Raw genomic sequence first — 22,090 nt, 5'->3', positions numbered from 1 at the left:
CAACAAAAAAATTACATAAAGCTCAAGATAGCTACTTAACAAGAAGTGAACAATTAGAATTTTAGCATGGGCCAGAGTCTCTGACTCAACTTAAATCCAACAGACAATAATCACTCAAATAGGAAACTATGTACCTGCTGTTTGCAGTTGTGGAGAGGATCTTAATATATGCAACCAAGGGGAATAAATAAAGGAAAGCAGTGAAGCAAAGAGTACTGCCTCATATTTTTCTTTAAATAAGTTACTTAAGTCAACAGTGCCAGCTTCACACAATTTTAAAGTAAGAAATCAAACATACTATAAAAATCATTTTCATTTTTCTAATAGTGCAATGCTATCTTTAAGAAAGGGATATTATATTGCACAATGCACATAGCAAGCTTTGATGTATTTCTTCTCTTTTTTCAGTTCTCTCTGCATTTTTTTCTCCTGTAGGGCAAGAGTGCTGTGGTATATGTGGAGGAACTAATCTTTGATCTTTGTGCATGAGGCTTTCTTCCACTGCAGGATCATTTATGACAGGCTAAATTAGCCTTTGATCAGAGGCTTTGATTTACTTCTTAATTCCCTACTTTATCACTAGACTCTGAAATGTGCTTGCTTTCACCCGACCCAGTTCAGTGGTGATAGTAGTGATCTGTGTATGTCATTGGTTTGCTTCCGTTCCACGGCCTCAAATATTTGCACATGTGTGCAGCTAAATAAAATCCACTGTTTAGGGGCAATGTCTAGCATTTGTGTCAATGTTATACATGTTATTTTTCTCCAACATAGACTGCCTTAAGGCAAAAAAGCAGCATTTTGATGAGGAAATAACAATTTTCTCCTTTCATTTGATTTTGCTTCAAGTCATTTGTTTGGTTGTGCTATGTATTTTCATGGACATTTTATTTGTTCAGTACATCACGTTGCTCCTTGAACAGTCCTTTAAATATCAACCTAAGAGCAAAAGAATTCACTTATTAAACAGATCACCCAAGTTTTCCTGGGTTTCCATATCATTTTAACATTTTAGTAGTCAATTTAGTCATTCTTTTCTCTGCAATGCAATAGCAACTCTTTTTCTTTTGATACAAAGTTTCTGCCTTTTGAATTGGCAAAGAATGAAAAATTAGCAAAAAAGAAGAAATTATCTAAGAAAAACTGACACCAGATCTACTACAATCTTAAAAACCAACAGAAACAAAGGGGCATGTAGTAAGTATGAAGGTAATGAATATGTTTATTTCCTTGATTGTGTGGTGGTCTCAAGAGTATTTGAGTATGTCTAAATGCATCAAACTGTACAAGCTAAATATGTGCAAATTTTTGTGTTACCAATTATACCCCCAATAAAGACATTAAGAAAAACCAACAAGCTGACAGAAATAACAAAAACCTGCAATGTGATAATGGACTTAGGCTTAAAAATACAATTCTTCACACAAGCTCATTCTATAATCTTTTGATTTTGAGATGCCATTTTCCTAGAGACTTAACGTCTACCTGTAGCATTTTAACAACATATTTGTGTATCTCAGCTTCCCTTTGGAGCCCTCACTGAATTTTCATGCCTTGGAGCTTGCATTTATTTGTGTGTGTGATCAGAGTAAAAGCAACTTCAATAAAACTCCAGTTGAAGCAAATGTACTTTTGGCACCTCAATACCAAAATTATGTATGCAAATTGGAGGTAATCCAAACAACAGCCACAAAAATGATGAACGGAATGGAGTGCCTGTCTAAGGAAGAAATGAAAGGCTTGTGCATGTCCCAAGAGTGGGTAAACAACAATAAAGGAATATAACAGCCCATAAATATTTAAAAGGTGTAAACATCAAATATGGAGAGGAATGATTAATTCTGAGACAACAGCACAGAACTATTTTGATGCATTCATATCATAGGAAAGGAAAAGGATAGTGTTTACTATCATCATTTTGAAATATGAAACATTAATTATTTATGCATGATATTCTAGCATTTGATGGAATCTTTTATCACCTCCGAATGCCCCCTCTCCAGAGATGCTGAAAAACTGCACTTAATTATTCAACAGAGGGGAACTTCTTTCTGAGGAGATCAGTTTTATTTGGCTTCCAATCAGCACTTCTTGGAAAGATTTTTTCATTTTGCATAATATCCATTGACTGTATCTCACACTTTTATTTCCTAATGGTACTAAAGGGAACAATGGTATCCAAGACCAATAAAAGATGAGAAGCTACTTGGCCAACTGGGGATATCAGAAAGCTGACAGATAAGGAAACATTAAAACTCATCACAAAAGGTGTTTAAAATTAACTGGACTCTCCTAGCAAGATTGCCAGGAAGATTACAGGATCCAGAGAAATGATTCAGGAAATTCTCAGCACAGATGTGTAACAGGAGATGCTACCCTCTCTCCATTCCTCCTTAGCCTTCTTCCTCACCCCCATCCCCCACTTTCAAAACATCTGGCACATCCCAGGTTCTATTCTTGGTGACAATGATGCAAATACAAATTTGACTTGGACTCTGCCCTCAATAACATATCCTTAAGAAAAAAAAGCATAAACAATCAATTGTAGCTGAATGTAAGGGGTGTAACCCGAAGAAGGCAGAGGCAAGATCAGCCAAGCTGGTTGCATTTACACAGAATGTATAGCTTATGGTACTGAAAACATTAGAAAAGGAGAGTACTCCATCTTGTCCTAGACTATAGAAGCTAAATATGACCTGGCATAAGCATGTAAATGGTCTATTCCAGTGGACTTGGGTATCATTAGAAAATCATCAATACCTTTTGAAAGTTCACAGACCAGCCAGAGAAGGCAGCTATAATCTCCTTTCACATGATATTGCTTTTCTAAGATTAAATGAAAATATTATTCTCCTTTCTGGACTATCAGAACATGTAGCCTAGTCTTTGATGTAAGAGAATCCATCAAAATCCATAAATCAGTAGGAGGAACAATGAGTATAGATAAGAACCATCAATCAGTCTGGTGTGTGCCCTATGGTGACCTTCTGCTACATGTGCTATCATTAAATTCTATTACAAATTCCTAGTCTCTGTCAGTCACCTACTTAGGCCGTCTATCAAGATGCAGGGATAATTTACTCTTTAGATAAAATATACATAGGGATAGTGACTGTATAGCTAATCATATATTCATCTGATAGGCACAAATTCAACCTCATAACATTTCTAACACTTAGAAGTTTTCAAAAGGAAAATTAGGAGTGTGTGTGTGTGTGTGTGTTATTCTAGAAATATGATTCTAAAAATCCTTCCTGGAAGCTGCATGACTTATTTCTAAAGAACCATAATGAAAACCAATTCAAAAGAAATTATTTTGTAGAATTAAATAATGGCTTGATCAATCATCAAGAATAACACAAGAAATAAGTATAATTAAATAAAATAAAGGAAAAGATGCATGGCAATGAGTGAGCAGTATATTTTGCAGGTTGCCATTCATTTCCATGATTTCAACAGATACAATTATTAATATATCATCATGACACAACCTCAATTAAGGTTTTTCATGGTAGCATGATGATATATTTTTAATTTAGTATTCTGGGTAGATTTCTCTGGTTGGTTGGTTCTGGAGATTGAACCCCAGGCCTTGCGTGTATCAGGCAAGCACTCTATCTCTGAGTTATACTCCCTGGCCCATGGGGATTGGATTTCATCCTTTATTCCTTGAGAAGATTTACCTCAGTGTTTTATGACCTAAAAATCATAAAAATGTTTTAATGAAATAAAAGTACCCCCCACAAGTAATATCATCAAAGGATTTGATTAATCAGATTTTAGGAAGAGTTTTTCCTGAGGACATAAGATACTTCAAATGTTCTTTAATCTTAACTGAAGTTAGAAAGCTTTCCCAGTGATACCCACGTAGAACAAGTTCTAAAGGGAAGACCCAAATATGGCAGAGGCCAAAATCACTCCAGTGAATGACATAAGGTGGGTGTTATTCAAAGTGCATGCACACAGTTTCCCTATAGACTTATTTCTGGAATAGCCCTCCATTCATTTAGAAAACCCCTGGAGCTACCAAGAACTCTATATGCTAATAATGACTCGTAAAGTCAAGGTGCTTTGTCTCTTTCCGTATTATTTCCTATTGATTAAAGTTGAACTTACAACCAAATATATAGAAAACTTCTTCATATGCCAGGCAATATCCTAATTCTTAAAGAGTTTATATTCAGTTTTTGACCCTTCACAAAAAAAAGGGCTGATGGAGTTGGCTCAAGATATAGGTCCTGAGTTCAAACCCCAGTACTGAAAAGAAAAAGAAAAAGAATTTAAGCTGCATCTCCAGGCAGTTACAACTCTTCCAATCCTATGGATTAGGAGATGTAGGCTTAAAAATATAAATAGCTTCCTCAAAGCCCTATCATTCTGTGTCTACTGCAAAGCAGACTTTCACACACTGCTCCAAACTCTTTGAAATTATTGCAACAAGAATTCAGTAAAACTCCAACATAGGACTCAAGTCAGATTTCACATTAATCCAAATCACAGGGGCAGCTATTGCAGCTGAATTTCCCTTCAGACCATAAAGGAATGAGCTATCTTTGACCCCTCGAAATACAGGTTTCCACTAAAACTTCAAGCTTGCTAAGAAGTCAACCTTCTCAGAGCCCAGTGGTCAATTTTTCTTTTCTATTAAAAATGACATTTATATAAATTCAGTCAAGATGCTGCTTGCAAATATGCCAAGAGGTCAGCTATCAAGATGAATCACTTGAAGAGGTTTGCTCTTCCAAAAATAAGGCAATATTTTAATGTAACAACAACAGCAAGAACAAAAAAAAATTCTCCCTATATTAAATACCTGGTCTATATCCACTGTGAGACTCTGGCTATACTATACTGTAGTATGTATTGCAGTAATTATAATGCAAGCAAAATGCATAAAATAACTGATTAAGGAAAATATTCTTACCGGTAAATTAAGTTCCCCTTTGTTCCACTATAATATGTGTGCAGTATTAAGGCAGGATCATTGTTTGCAGTTTACAGCACCTAGGGATACATTTGAAGTTGTAATTTTGGAACTAATTTCCAACTAAGGAGTCCTTTTAAATTAATTTTTACATTTTTTCTGTACAAAAAAAGAATGGATTTAATTTCTTTCTCCCCACATCCCTCAAAAATTTTCAATCTAATATCTAAATGATAGCATTGCTGTTGTTAAAATGTGATCTTGGGAATTTCTGTTTTGGAATAACAGAAACAGAAAGGGCAGAAATGCAGAGCTCAGTCACGTAATTATTGATGTCTTCTCTCATAGATTGAAATAGTTTGCAGCAGACTACAATTTGTAAGGATTCCTATTTGGTGGTCCTCCATAAATGGTTTTGCACGATAGCCACTTGCTTTTGTCTGATGCGGTGACCAATATGTCAAAATAAAACAATACAGACTAAATGGAGGTGAGTTCTATCAGAAAGCACTCAAAGATCAGACTTCTGTCAATTACACAGAAAACATAAGACTTCTATTTAAGAGGGCATCTTCCACCAAGATATGTTCATTTTAAGATGCACATTTTCTTTTTATCAAATCAACATGTAAGTGAAGGAAAGGTTTACACCAATATACACAATCCATTTATTGTTAATTCCCAGATGATTTGTGGATTGGCTTTCAGTCTCTAGAAGCATGTTCATAAGCCTGTTTTCTAATGCTGTCCCATGAACACACCTTGAAAAAAGCTAAGCTTTCGTCTAGTGCATCAAGACAATCAAAATAAACCAAAGATTTTCTTTTACGTATCAGTTCTTGTAATTTAATGAACATTATTCAGAACATCTAAATCCCATCTAGTTATCCTACCTCATTCTGGTAGAAATTACTAATTCAAGATATGTATAAAACTGTAACAGTTTTGGCCCTGAGTAAAGGAAAGGATGGTTACAAAAATTCAAGCAGCCCACTTCAATTCTGTGCATTAATTGACTATCACTTTGGCTGTATTCCAAAAGCTGTTGCCAAGAAGTTATAAACAGATTGCAATGCCTCCGGAGAGAATCTCACACCAGTGCACCGAGAAGAAAAATTCCAGCCTGAAGTGTAAGAAAATCCCCACTGCTTTCCAACTGACCAAGTGACACACTGCACAGACTGTGCCCTTTATACTTTTGATTAGTAACCTCATTTCAATCCCATTAGGCCTTCTTCTCTCTCCATTATTATTTTCATGATTAGAACAAATAGAATTGTTTATGCACAAAACAGCACTTAATATGGCTCCCAACCAGTGGCACATGGTACACATTGTTCCAGGATAACTGTTTATTGACTCCTTCAAGCTAATAGAAGATGGTTACCCAACTAAAGGAATAGGAAAAACACATTGTATCATTGTGCCTAACATCCTGTGTTCCAACAGTCTCTTTCTCAGTGGGGAAAAGAGAAAATGCAACGTTTACACTTGCAAAATCCAAGTGAAACTTGCTCAACCTCCTGTTTCATTTGCTGAGGTTAAAGTTAAATGACAAAAAATAGAACAACCTTTATTTATCCCAGTGATAGAGCATGTCACAAATTCAGTGTCTGTCTCATACGATTGGAGTGCAACATTCATTGTTCCAGTATTAAATCTCTGTGAGCCATCCCTCTGACGCTCTTCCATGCTATGGAGCTATCACAGCATAGGTCCCCAGGGGTCTCACCTTTTTACCACTATCAAGGACACCCATGGCAACAGAGAAGGTTGCCTGTGCTGAATCTCCCACGCTCTCTGTAGGGATTTTGAAGACCGCTGTTCGGCATTAGGTGTGGAGACTGTAGTACTGATGAGACTTATTTGTATGCTCACAGTGGCCGCCTGCGCCTGCTGAGCTCTCATCTGCTTCGTTCAACTTTGGTTGAGAAGGCACTCACATTAATAATCATTGCTATCAGTTCTTTCCTGCTAATCTAATCTAATCACTGGTGCTGTGTGTGTATGTGTGTGTGTGTGTGTGTGTGTGTGTGTGTGTGTGAGAGAGAGAGAGAGAGAGAGAGAGAGAGAGGATGCACAGTTGGTAGTTGGGGTATATGAAGGTTTATCTCTGCATTATTCAGTCTCTTTTCCTTCTTTCAGGTGGAGGTGCATGACCAGTTCAGAGGGGTATACAGACAACCTTCAGAATGCAACAAGTAATATGTACACATACGCTTGTATTTTTACCTCACTTTAAAAAGTTTCTGCCTCTGTCTTCTTTTTTTTTTTTTTTTGAGGGTCAAGACAATGTCTCACTATGTAGCCCATGCTAGCCTCATATTTTGAATCCTTCTCTCTCAGCCACTGGAGTGCTGGGATTACAGTCATGAACTGCCATGCCCAGCTCCAGCATTTTTTTCTTATGGTAAATTGTAGCACCCATGAAATTTAGAATGTGCTTGTATACTGTAGGTATAGACTCCAACCTTATCATAATAAGAAAACACATGCTACTACTGTAGACTAAGAAAATGCCTTTCTAATTCTGCTTTTATTCCACTAACAAGATATATAATCCTTTGGATTTATTTATTCTAGTAACATTTACCCTATCCCTCACCACTTCTGAAATAGATATGAATATCTTTTTTTTAAAGTGAAAAACAGTTTTTTTTCAATACCCTTAAGCTTCTTCTCTTCATGAGATATGAATCAATATACCTACCAAACACAAAGGCATGACTGATAGCTAAAGTTTACCTACTTAACAGGAAAAAGAAAGACAGAAGGGAAGAGGGAGAGGGAGAAGAAGAGGAAGGGAGAGAGAGAGAGAGAGAGAGAGCAAACACTACTAGAAGGAGAAATAGAACTTCCTCTAGAACAAGGCATAGTAAAAAACATACCAAACATAGCAAACAACATAGCAAACATAGCAAAACATAGCAAACAACATACCTATCCATGGCAGATGTGAAATTAAAGCTCTAAGTAAGCTGAACTTGGGTCCACATACCCTTGGAATAGGAACAACTTGCATATACAGTATGATGTTCTCTAGCATTCAAAAACAGTATTTTATACACAACATGGCCCTTCAACAAGTCTGTGACTTCATCAGGTGATCATCGAGAGAAAGGTGATCTCTCACCATGCTGGAGGAACAGTTAGTTGTGTAAGAATTATTTAGAGAAAATCTGTCACTTTTCAGCATGATGCCTTTCTAAAATATTTTAGTATGAATTTATCACACTAGCAAACTGCAATTCTGTCCTTGAAGAGAGAGCACCTGAAGACCAATAGCCATCATAAACATTCCTGTTAAGTTTTACTCCATATATTTAATAGAATCGATCTTGAGTATATATCTTGATTGCTGTTGTCATCCCAGGTTATCTACATACATCTGAGATGAATTAGTAAATAAATTCATGAAATTTACACATACAATTGATAGTAGCACATCATAGCTCTACCATGACAGTCCCAGGTATGAATGTTATACTCCCATACAGCAGGAGGGAACATTGGCAGATAAGAAAAGCAACACAGGGGCTGAAAATTTAACCAATGTGCTCCCTCTCTCTTCTTGATGTCACGCTAACCATGTTACCTTTCAGCACACCAATTATCTGACTGGTAAACAAGGGATATCAGTGTTTCCTCATAGTGTGGGTTTGAGGAGGTAGACATATACTTTTAAAATTCTTAGCTCAAGGCTGGACTCTAGAAGGTACAAGGGGCCACAGCAGCACCTCTCTCTATCATTAACTACTTATCACATTCTTGGCTCATGTTTTATCATGATGATAAATTATGTGTTAGATTTATCTAAATTTTGTTTTTGTGCTCATTTTTGTTAGACTACTAGCTTATATTCCAGGGACTATTATGTGCATCATGTATCATCCCCTTTTTTTTTCCTACGGAACTGGGGTTTGAACTCAGGGCCTTCACCTTGAGCCACTCCACCAGCCCTATTTTTGTGAAGGCTTTTTTGAGATAGGGTCTCATGAGCTATTTGCCTGGGCTGGCTTCAAACTGCAGTCCTCCTGACCTCTGCCTCCTGATCAGAGATCAGGAGGACTGCAGTTTATAGCTTACAGGTGTGAGCCACCGGCACCCAGCTCCCTTTTAAAATATATAGTAATTCTACAAATTTGTATTGATTATCTCAGCACATGTTTTGAGGGTAGAGGCCTCCAGCTCCATGATTTAAATCAAGAGCTCATTCCTTCCAGGTAAATGAGCACTGGAGCATCTCCTGGTTGTCTAGCTGGAGGGTCACCACTCAGAGTGAGTAAACAGGGGAAACTGATGGTATCCCATATGATCACATATGAACCTGACAGCTGTTGTGAGAGCCACATGTCTGGGAAGTTACATGCCTTTATTCTCACCCGGCAGAAAGGGGCTTTTTACAGTGTTTTATGCAAGCTTACTGAGGTCCTCAAGGCCAAGGGAAAACTGTCTCATCAATTTTTACTAGTACCCAAGTATGGTGGCTATCAAATTGTCAAATATCTGCTATTTAATACATTTATATTGAATGAAAAGGCTTCTTTTATATTTGTGAATTTGCAGTGAAAAGTAGTTATTTCTTTTTCTTTTTTTTTTTCCTTAAAATGTACCTGATCTCATCATTGATCTTTAAACTCTAGAGACTTTCTGGTAAAGAATACCACTAGAAAAGCTGAGAGTACCTCAGCTTTTAGCCAATTGTTGGGTCAATAATCTGAAGAAGGTGAGATTGAAAAACACTCTTTTCCTGTCTTCAGTTAACATTTACCTGGCAGGAATGAGCTCCTTAAATTCAAATCACAGAAGCTGAGATGATCGATACAAATTTATTTAGTGGCTATATATTTTTAAAAATGGAAGTGTATATAACAGTCCCTAGAACATAAGCTAGTAGTAGAACAAAAGTGAGCATAGGAACAGGAATTCTTTGATAAAATTAACATAAAATGAAACACAGGAAAATGTGATGAGTAGTGAATGTTTGCTTTTGGAAATTTGTTTACTAAACTGAAATTTTTGACCCGTTCCTGAAGATCAGTCTTTTTTTTTTCCTAATCATCAATTGAAGTCATATTACATGCTAGGCAATTTATATATTAGCTCATGTAATGCAACTATCCTTAAATTTAGTACTACTGATCCTACTTTTATAGTAGATTAAATACATTCAGATAGGTTGAGTAGCATGTGTAAAGTTACAAGGAAAATGATTCCACGCAACACCAAAGCCTATGCCTTCATCTGCACTAGACTGCTTTATCACGTCATTCATGAAAAGTAACTTGAGTTTCTTTGGGAAAAGAACTCCATCATAATTATTGTTCTATCTTCCATTATTTTATTATAGTCGTGGGGATCAAACCTAGGCCCTTGCACATGCTAGGCAAGTGCTTGACCACTGAGCTGCATCCCCAGGCCTCCTACTAGTTTTTAAGACATGCATTCAGCTGTCTGAAGCAGGCCAAAAGCACAATATGGAGGAATCAGCAAAGACTATTTCAATGCAAGTCAGAAGTTTGAATGAGTTTATTTCTACCTCTGTTACTAACACTACTTATTAATGCAAATTGCTAACCTGCCTCAGAATCCTCATCTACCACCAGAGAATGTTGTCTGAATAATTTTTACAGTTTCTTTTTATCTTGAAGTCTGTGATTATCAGCAGAAAGAAACTCTATGCTAATGGGACTGAAGGAAGTAGAGAGAAGTGCAACTAAGCTTTTCAAGAGAGTACGACTATGGGATTCTTATTCAGCCAAGGATTAAAGACATCAGAAATCTTCAGTGGGGAAAGATGAATGCACTCAACAGATTGGCCAAAATAAAATTACACTCTTTATAATCTTAGGCTATTATAACTTGAGAAAGGGGAAATTCCTCAGAAAAAAAATGGGGACAAAATCAGACACAACAGAATTCTATCACTATTATAATTCATACATCTTATAGAAATAAATAGCTTCCAATTTTGATATATTTCATATACCAGTGTGCTCATATATTCAGAAAGGACAGTGGTTAATTTCTATCATTTAAAACATCCTGGAAACCAAGACAGCTCCTCAAGATCCTTCTCTTTCCCCCTAGATGACCACTCAGGAAGGACCTGAATGGGACCCATGAGGTCAGTAACTCTTGGGCACTTTGACCAATGCCAGCCTGTAGCACACAATAATCAACACATTTTTTCTTGAATGAATGAATGAGTCCTGCCACTTACTAGCTATTTCACATTGAAAAATGACTTCTCTCTTCATTTAATATCTGTAGTCAAATGTGGATATGACAAACCTCCTGGGAAACTAACCACAGACAAGTGTTCTTCACAGTGTAACACTGAGGTATCAGACAGGCCCTGAGGCCATGGCTGCAACACAGGTAGAAATCCCTCATAATACCACTGGTGGTCTTGCAACCATGAAGAATAAAGTGGAAGAAAAATCTGGAAGCCAAGTTTCAGCCTTGCTGTGTAGTCAAGTCACAGCCTGAATATCAGGGGAGGGGTTGGTGCTTTCCCAAATCAGAACTCTACAAACCCCACCTCCAGGAGGCCAGACGCCCCCTTCTATGCTAGTCCCTGGTTTGTCACCATGGATGAGCAAAATATCCTTCCCCCCAAATATATGTCTTTGACATAGTTCCAGTTAGATGTGTGAAACTTCACTGAAGCCAGCTCACAGGAATGACTTCACAAGATTGGCCTTTTCTAAGAGAAATTCCAATTTTTAAAAGAAAACTGTATTTGTGAAGTACACAGTCAGCAGATGTCAAGAGATTTTTCTATATGATCCTCCTTTCTGCCTCAAAAAGAATTTTTTCACGAGTAGAAGAGATTGTGGTGTGCTATATGGCCCGGATAGAGATGAGAACAGGTGGCTGTTACGAGACAATTCTTATTCCATGTGTACCTCTTTTCTGCAGTCTTTACAACCTGCTCCCTTCTCCTTTTCCCCAGAAGCTCAAGTCCCTACCCCCTTGTTTAGCTCTATAAAAGTTTCAACTGTCTTTGAGTTTCATATTGCTGTATATGGTTTCCATGTTAAAGCTTTGCTCATTATAAATTTTGGGTTTCTCCTGTTAATTTGCCTATTGTCTATTTATAGTCAAATTATCAAACTTTCAAAGGGAAAAGAGTAAATTTTAAAATTCCTTACAATACTTGGAATCTGATGGCAGTGACATTCTTCGTTTTCTCATTACAGTTGAAGGTAGCGGGTCACAAGAAATCATGTTCGAAATGGTTTTGAGAGCAATAAGTAAAATGTCAATGTTTTAAGGCAAGAATAAATCAAATAGATAACCTTTTAGGTCTCAAACAGAATGTAGCTTTGATTTCATATTATTTTCCAATGCAATTGGAAATTGTCTCCTCAGGAGGTAACATTAAAATTTTGCAATAGCAATTCTGAAAACAAGTTATAAAGAAGCACTGTTTTTATGCACAGTTCAAAATATATTTGACAATAACCTCAAATGTCAACAAAGCAGGTCTCTTTCACCTAAGCTTAATCAAACCAGTTGATTGTGGGCAAGTTGACAGCAGTGTCTGCCTCCTTTCATAATGATAAGAGGATACATTTATTCAGGGCTAACTATATGCCAGATACAATTTCATTAACTCATTTTATTCTTACAACCCTATGAATTAAATTCTTTGGATTTTTTTAATGTCCTCATTTAAAGATGAGAAAACTAAGGCACAAAGAAATTACATATTGCCTAAGGTTACATAATCATTTCGCCAAAACGGAGCTTTATAATTTTGATGGCCTTAAATACAGTCAAAGGCAATATCCATGCACTTCTAAGGCAGACTCTTTGTTCTTCACTGCTACAAGTTTAGTGACAAATATTTCTAATCATGATTAAAGAAAAGAATTACCACTTTATTTCAGCATAAAACATGCTGAAATACATATGAAAACTGCCTGGAAGTCTTTTGTGCATATTTAGGTATTAAAAGAACCTATCATAGCTATTATTAGGACTTTCTTCCCTGAGAATTATACAAGGGAGTCTTTGTTTGTTCATTCAAGTATTTGTTATGGCCTATTCTGCATCTGGCACTTTGGTAAAGGCACACCCATGAATGGTGGCTCCTATATCCACAAAATAGGAACTTGCTAAACAACTCTTGATCCTAGGATATTACTCCCTGTGCCCTGATGTAGCCATTGCACCTGCTGCTTTGATCTGAGTATTTGTTAAAACACCTTTCAGTCCCTGACCATCTTCCAAGATCCTTGCACCACTACTGGCCTTTGGAACTCAGAGTCTTTTTTTTCCCCCTCACTGCCCCAAAGCAAACCAAGAGCTAAATCCTCGAACTCTCTCTTAAAATATGACTAAGTTTCAGAACTCTACACATGTGCCCCAGATATTCAAACACTAGATTCGAATTTTAGTCTTGGAAACTACTTAAGGTCTTCCACCATAGTAAACATCAGGACACAATAAGGAATTTTCAGGTGCTTTCTCTGTTTTACCAATGAGAAATTCACTGTGTCTACCATGATGTAATATTACAAAGGAATTACAGAAGATGGCAATTGGTTAACGTGGATAATCATGGGCTTTTCTGTCTTACTGTGAAAGTGATGGTGGAGGGGGTGAATTCAAGAATGATATATTTGATACATTTTAAGAACTGTTGCAAATGTCACAGTATACCCCCAGCACAACAATAAAAAAAGAATATATGAAATAAATAAAAGTAAAGAATATTCACTGCAGAGATTTGGTAAAATATAAACATGTACAAACGTGTGTGTATGTAGGTGTACATATATAAATATATAAATGTGTATGTATTTACATCTACATATGTACATAAGAATCATCTGTCAAGAATGATAACTATTCATATGTAGCATGTTGTCTTTGACAACTGATATATCAATATTCAACCAGTGCTGTATATACACATGCATATGATATGTGCACATATAAATACATGTATATATACAGCATGTAAAATTATATGCTGTTTTATCTCTAGATAGCATTATGAACATTCTGCTTTTATTAATAATACACTTTTTTGCATTCATATGCTGGGGCCAATATGTACACATGTAGAAATCTAGTTTAAGTTCAGATTGAACACATTAAAATATACTCAAACCTCAATGCAAAATGATATTTACAGATTATAATTTATAAAAGCAAAATTTTGGTAACAACTTAAATGTTCAATAATAAAGAAATAGTTAACTACTTCAAACTATTATGTATTACAAAGATTTATGATTTTAAAATGTATTTTCAAATAATGGATGCTAAAAGAAATTTCTTATGATATTTTATATAGGTGAAATGAAGCATTACCTATTTTATATAGACTATTAACTTAATTTTGCATATAAAGAATTCTATGTGTCTATATCTACAACATTTCTTATGGAGTAAATGCATAAAATTACAAATAGTGTTGCTTATAGAAAGAAGGAGGAAAGGAAAAACTGAACATGATCTAATTTAATGGAGACATTTGTAATGATCATGAATTACTATTTGGATCAAAATAAACATGTTAAAAAATAAAAACACTTTTTTCCTCCAAAGCCACATAGTTATTTGGTTAGATAGTAAATGGCATGGTTTACCAAAGTAAGTCATGGCCTTCCAGTTTGAGAGTAGGAGGTTATTCAGAAGCCTACAAGCGCAGAAGACAGTCAAGAAGATATATGAAGTAGGATGCTGAAAATGAAGGGCGTAAGTGCAGGGAAGAGACCATAAAAAGAGATGAGGCTGAAAAGGTGGGTGTAATGACATTGGGAAGAGCCCTAGGTGTCACGCTAAGATAATTAACCTTTATCTCACAACTGAAGACTATTGTGGGTTTTTAGTAGGAAATGACAAGATCAGATTTATGTGTCAGGAAGATAATTCTACTTTGACCACATTATATTTTCAGACACATTTAAGGTTTCAAGGATATTCGAAGTCTTGATTCATTAAGAAAGAAAGAAAAATATAAGGAAAGAAGTCACCAAATTGATTTGGGGAGGGCTTGCATTCAGTACTTACTTTATAGGAAGAATTTTAAGTGTTCATTAGTTCCCAACAGAAAGGGGTCTTTGAGTAGAGAAGAAATGAAGTATCAGAAAAAAATTTAGATTATAATGTAAAGTTCAGTGATGAGTAACTCTAACTCTGGCACTTACTAGCCATGTACTCTGCGGGTATCACAATCTCCCTGGATTTCTGTTTCTTATTTCTCTTATCTAACAGGGACTAACAACCCTACCTCACTTCCTTCACAGGAGGGCAATGAGAATTTATGAAAGGCAAAGCATGCAACAGAATGAAAGTCCAACATAATGGTAATTATTTCATACACATGCAACATCCAATGGAAACTTTGATTAGAAACATCTAAATGCAAACACCTAACTTGTAAAACTGAAAATAAGTAGCTAAACAGCAGCAAATGAACAAGTGACTCTAAAACCTCTAAAACTTCTACATAGAGATGAAGTAAGGTGTTCAAAAAATAAAGCAGACAATAATTATTGACAGAATCTAAATGTTACTGTAGTTATTTAGTTCCTAGTTTATTATAATCAAATGCTATCATATCGGTTATAACACAGAATATGTGTTAACTCAATAATAACTCCCCAAATATCTTTAATGAAGGCCAATAATAATAATAATCCAGTATAGAGTCTCAGTAAAAGTTTATAGCAAAATGATATACAAAATTGTGTCACTCAAAACAATAGATCAATAATTTGCACACAACCTGTCAATATGTAGCCTGGGACTGCAATTCTCCAGCACCTCCTCACAGTATGTGTGAGGAGACACCCAAACACTCTCAGTTGGAGAAATGAACATGCACTTCCTTCATACAACCATCTCATCAACCGCTGGTTGTTGCTATGACTTCCTCTCCTGCCAAACATGGATCAGCACATCAATCAGATGTACAAGGAAATCTATAGTTTTTTAGCATGAGGAGAAGAGAAAATCATTAGTGATGCTTTAAGAAATATTCACTAAAAATAAACTTATATTGGGTGAGTTAGTTGAAAGTACAGTTGAAGAATATATCAACACATTTAGGATGAGAACATTTGGAATGACAGTGTAAAAACTAGACATGTATTCACCATTGGAAATTTTAATTAACATAAATTTCTTTAGATATTAAAATCAACATTTAGTAGAAACTTTATTTAATCTAATTCTAGTTTGCAAAATTTGAGTCTTCTTTTCACCTGCCTCTTCATCTATCTATAAAGTTGTGCACCTGTGGTTGTCTACACAATCATCAAAGATGAAGTCAGGGTATTAGTGACAGTGGTAGTGTTAGTGTAAAAAAGGGAGGGAGAGAAAGAAGGAAAAAAAATTAAAAACAAGACTTAATTATGAAATATTCCTGAGGTACTTGTTAAAGTTTTTTATAAATGTTGAGGAAAATTATTCAGATCTCCAGTCAGCATTATCTCTTTCACTTAGGGAACTTAGAAGATAGATATTCTATTGCACAGAGTTCTAGTTAGACAAAATAAGTAGAAAATATTAGTCAATATAGAAAATCGACCCTTCAAGTGTCTAGCACTATAATGGCAGGACTCCTAGTCAATGTGTAAAGAGAACTTATAATTATCTGATTAAGAGGCTTTTAACCCCAACTAGAGCCACAAGCACATTTGAAAATGTGGTGAAGACTAATGGTGCTCCAAAAACATGCAGGCACTTTCATGTATACACAGTGGTCATAATAACAGCACACTGAAAAATCACCCCTGATCTGGTCCATTCAAAACATTCAAGACAAAGTCCAGTTGAAAAAAAAAGAATGTTCAGCCTTAATACAGAGAACTTAAATATGTCGTCATTGTTCTTTTGAGTTTTATTTTAATCAACTTATAATATGGCATCATACATTTCACAGCACTCTAACAGATTTGTTTAACCCTTGAAAGAACTCTGCATGTTTATTTGATAAAGTTCATTTAAAAATGAGGAAAAACAAAATTTGATGGATTAGGTTGATGTCACATATGAGATGTGACAAGCAACAATTATCAAATAGGGGACCCAAGTACTGTGGTTCTAATTCTGGTCCTTTCTCAACAAATGTTAAAACACAATCTGTACAGAAAAAAAAGTCCAAACAGCTTATACTTTGTGAAGGTGGACAGTTTAAAATGGCACAAAACACAATCAGTCTTTTACTATGAAAGGAAGATATTTTTTTCAAATCATCAGCTGGAGGTTTGTTATGAAAAAGTGAGCAAGCTGTAGACCCAAAGCTTTCCTACATGGGATTTTGTCAGTTTTAAGAGTGCTTTCATCTATTCTGTTTAATGTGAATGACACAAAAGCCGGAGAGAGCCACTTCTTCCTAGACTCTCCACATAATCCAGGCATGATATAGACACTTAGAAGACAAGCTTTATTCTCTTCATTATGTCCTGAATGATCAGAATTTATTATACAAGAGGCCCTTTGATCCCTCAGAAACAAGCTCTTTTTGAAGCTGTGATGAAAGTGTCGATGAGGATTCTTCCAATAGGGGACAGTTGGTCACTCAGCATAAATTTTAACTACCCACTTTGCATAGCTCTTATTGGGTCTTTTCAACACTGCACGAACTACCAGGGAGGGTGGGGGACAGGGAGGCAAGAGAGAAGATCTGCCCAAAACAGACTGAAAACAACAGAAATAACGAGGTGTGGCTCCTTTCAAGAGACCAAGAGATAATGGAAAGAGAGATTTTATCTCGTGAATTCTGTGATAGAGGAAGGAGTAGTTTAGGCAGGGGCAGATAACCAATTTTCAAGTTAGAGATAAAAAAATTAAAAAGATTAAATTCAAAATTATATGCAATTAACATCATTTTCTGCTTTTGTTTAAAGCCATATAGAAAATGGCCATGTTTATCTGGAACCCAGGTATAATGATTTCATTTAAATACTAATGACCTTCTCATCATCCCACCAAGAGTGGATAAAATGTAGTAGTTGAGTGATGAGCTAATTATCTGGAAAATTCCAGCAAATGACCCCTTCTTGAAATATTTTAAAATATTTCCTTTGTTCTTCATAATTTAACTTACATATATATACATATATGTATCACATGCATATATATATATATGCATGTATATATATTTTTTGTATTTATTAGGGTACCATGAAATGTAAGATGCTATCAGGCTCTTCATTGGAAAATGGACTCAGTTCTCAATAACCAGCTCTCCTTCAGACAGTCCCATTCTTTTCTTTGGAGATATGTAATATTCTCAGAATCTCTCTCACATTGATTATTCACTTAGTATACCTGGAATGCCAGCAATTGAGATTGCTTCTGTCTTTCAGCCAAAGACTTACCGCAACTTATCAATGGAAACTCACTAATCAGAGAACCTTTGGTGAATTACATTTTCTCCTGCCATTTTTTACACATCAGTGCTCAAAATTAATGAAGTTTTGGAAGGGCATAACAATTAGAAAAAAAAGATTATGAAAGCATTTTAATAAATTATATCAGGCATAAAACATGTTTGCAGAAATTATAATTAATAAGTGAAATGTAACACACCTTGAAATAGAAAGCAGAGTCCCCTTGGAAACAGCACATGGAGCTAATGCAAAAATCAATGCTCACTGTGCTGGTTGCTTACAAAATTACACAATTAATCCTGTGTAAACTAACCTATCAGCAATGCACACTGCAGGGTTGCTGGTAACTATCAAGCTGCATGATATATTAAAAAAAGAGAACTTTAATGAGATCCCATGAGAATGTAAAGATTTAAATCACTTTTTCCTCCCTAAAAGAACATTTTTATTCTACTTAATGGACATTGCTTTCTATATCTGATACACATATGGTCAAATCCACCATTAAATCAATCATCAGGAACCAGAAAAGAGTCTATTGTGAGTCTTTAGATATGCTACTGAGCTGATTTCAAAGTAATGGAGGATTTAGAGACCTACATAAGATGTTACCTTATCTTCGTCATGGAGTTGAGAGCAATCTGTTATCATCCTACATCACTAGGCTGTCACAGAGGCTAATGAGCCACTACAAAATTTCTGTTAACACACTACATACCACGTGAAGATATGTGATCCCATGGCATTCACTTTGTGTTTGTCTTAGTCCACAGAAAAAAATAGAAATAAAGGAACCACTTAGGTATAGTCATTTAAAACGACATTTCCCCTATTACCCATGTGTGTATATTTGCACAACTGAATGTATGAAAACGTATCAGCATTCATGTGCAAGTATCTCATTGAACACTTAACGTGTAAATACACACTTGTGCACAAGTTAAGCAAAAAACCACTCCTGACATTTTTTCTGGTGATTGAGGGATGCTTTTAAGGGATTTTTTCCCAATTCTTAGGTTGAATGTAATCTCATCCAAAAGTATAGATGAGACCTGAATAGAGACTGAATGACTTTTCAAACACTCCCTTGCATTTCCATTATATCCTTAATTGAATTGAAATGGCTCTCAAAAATAAAACATATTATTGTTAAAACAATACATTATGATAATATCATTAAATTTGGTCTTAACTTCTTCTGAGTCCTGACTCTGTAATCCCAACTACAGTCTTATTACAGATCAAATCCATGAAGGCATTGTTTGCTTCTCTTGCAAAGCTCTATGCTACAAAAAATGGATGGAAGGATGGATTGATAGATGGATTTTTGTATAAGTACCACACACTAACCAGTTGCACCACTGGAGATCCATGGATGGATTTTTGGATCAGTGGATTTTCAGATGGATGGATGGGTGGAATGGATAGATGGATGGATGAATGGATGGATGGATGGATGGATGGTCAGATAGGTGGATGGATAGATTGATGTGGGCCTCAACTGCAGTAAGCACAAGACAGAAAAGGACGCAACCTGTCATCATTTTCTCACAGTTTCCTGACAGGCATTGGCTGACTTCCTCTACATTGGCTCACACACAAAGAAAGCAGAATGCTGATTCTGTAACAAAGTTGTTAATGGGCAGAATTGAAAGTGATGAACTCAGGAATCTCAAGGAGAGGAAAGATGCCAAAACATAGGGAGAGGTGACAAGAGGAAAATACAAGAGAAGAAAAGAATGTAGATGCACAAAAGGGAACAATGTGCCCGCAAAGCTGGATGGCTACACAGCAATAAAAAGAGCTTGCTTCTGTGCTGCATCAGCATTAAAAATGTAGCAGATGTCCACATATGCTATTTTCTGCAGAATTCAGCCATTTCCTGTCATTTTTGAGTTCTATTCCATGCCTTTTGTAACCGTTCTCTACACACGTCACCTCCTGTCTTTCAAAAATGAGAAGAGCTTTTAGTTCTCATTTTCATGTAACAAGAATAGAGTATGTTAGAGAAAATACAAGGAATTTTTGCTTCTGGGTTTGTGTGTTTATTTTTGTCCCTTAAGCTCAGAAGTTGGATTCTCTCCCACTTAATGGCAGAAACTAGTGCCGATTTTCAGTGCATCATTAAAGCTTGGCCACAGGTACAGTACTGTTCTAGACTCTTATTTCAGGTCTCCCTTCAAGGGAATAATATATCATCTCCTGTCTCCTACAGTTCTTTTGAGATAGCTTTTCTATAAAATCAGTTAGGCAGAACACATGAAGAATGACTTCAAAACTATACTTTGTTTTAATAGATGAACATTCATGGGTGGGGTTTATTAAAAGAAAAAGTAAGATGTGCATGGGGTGGAAAGGAAGTAGATAACATTTATGCTCCTTGAAAAACCTGGTTAATAGCTACACCTGCTACTTTCTAACAAGGCATAAACATGAATTTTACCTATGAAGACTGCTGGTGAAATTATTTACCTGAAATAATAGGCATGAATTAACCTGCCATGCATTTCAGGTTTCACCAAAAAAAAAAATTCTGTTTTCAACTAGAAAATATTTTGACAAGGATTAAGACACCTTTCTTATTCTGTTTTCAAAACACTCCCATCTGAATTCTACTCAAAAGAAAATCTCTCTTTACTGAATTGTCTGCTAAACACTGTAGAAAGAGGACACATTCTGGAGATGCCAGGAAAGATAAAATTTCTAAGTATGACAGGGCAAAAATATTTTGTCCAAGAAGTCATGAAAATATTTCACTTTAAGAGTAGGAAGATATACACTACTCACCCCCATGTTATGTATTCTTAACTATCCCTGTCTTGATTTTGGTGTCTAAAGAAGTATGTGCATTGGTTAGTTCCTAGACAGTGGAGTGTGTGTGTGTATGCGTGTGTGTGTGTGTGTGTGTGTGTGTGAGTGAATGTAAGTAATTGAATTTTTCATATTACCAACAATCTCATAAAGAAAGAAGATGCATCTTAAGAATTAATTCAGACTTACTGGATGGCTCTCTAATTTATATTCATTTTCAAACCTCAGAGATGTAAAATTTGGTACATAACTCTAGGAAGCAAACAACAGTCAGCATGACTTCCATAGCAGAATTATTTGCTATAGATGATTATTTTATCATCTACCTCTTCTAACAGACTCTCCACCCCGAGGGTGGAGAGTACTCCAACTTGCTCACCATTGTTCTTGAAAACTTGGCAGAAAACTTTTTATAGACTCAATGATCAATAAGTACATATCAAATTATAAAAAGGCTTATTAACATAATCTGCTAGTCTATCTTATTTTTTCAGTCCTTTCCACTAATTTTTGCACTTTTCTCTCCCACTGAATTCAGGCATTTGATGTACCTAAAATTGTTTTTGAAAACAATCTTCAAAATAATACTAATATTATCAGCAAACATGTACTTAGCTTTGTGTTAGTTACTGTTCTAGCAACTTTTAAATAGTAAGTCATTTAATAATTGCAACATTTGAAAATTGGTTCTATTTTTATGTCTTTTACAATAATAGTTGTTACCATGCAAAAACTGTCCACATTTTGAATAGTAAATATACTCTCAGAGAGAAAAGATGGGCTAGCACCCACAGAAAAGTTATTTTAACACTATGAGTCAGTACTTAGAACACATTTACTTTCCTGTATTAACTTCATGACGCAGATCTGTTTCCTGTAACACCTCTCTTAAGCACCACTATTTGATGTCAGACACTGAAAGTGAGGTACCAAGAAACTTTCATCAAATGGTTACTTAATTGTATGGCTATTTCGACCAGAAAACAGTTTAAAG

At 35.7% G+C, this 22,090-nt stretch overlaps 1 protein-coding gene across 9 annotated transcripts in view; it reads right to left on the bottom strand.

Moving 5' to 3' along the window:
- Nucleotides 1–22,090, bottom strand: part of Chl1 (cell adhesion molecule L1 like) — a 190,511-nt gene that overhangs the window by 142,835 nt on the left and 25,586 nt on the right. For 2 of the 9 annotated variants that reach the window (XM_074044257.1, XM_074044261.1), the window contains exon 2: nt 4,925–5,004. The exons of the other annotated variants lie outside the window; for them this stretch is intronic. The gene's annotated coding sequence lies outside the window, so the exon portion shown is untranslated. The remainder of the gene's footprint in view (nt 1–4,924; nt 5,005–22,090) is intronic. 9 annotated transcript variants of the gene reach the window in all.

This window comes from Castor canadensis, chromosome 10 (assembly GCF_047511655.1).
Source record: "Castor canadensis chromosome 10, mCasCan1.hap1v2, whole genome shotgun sequence".
In the NCBI taxonomy this organism is placed as follows: domain Eukaryota; kingdom Metazoa; phylum Chordata; class Mammalia; order Rodentia; family Castoridae; genus Castor; species Castor canadensis.
This window is presented reverse-complemented; position numbering and strand designations above follow the sequence as displayed.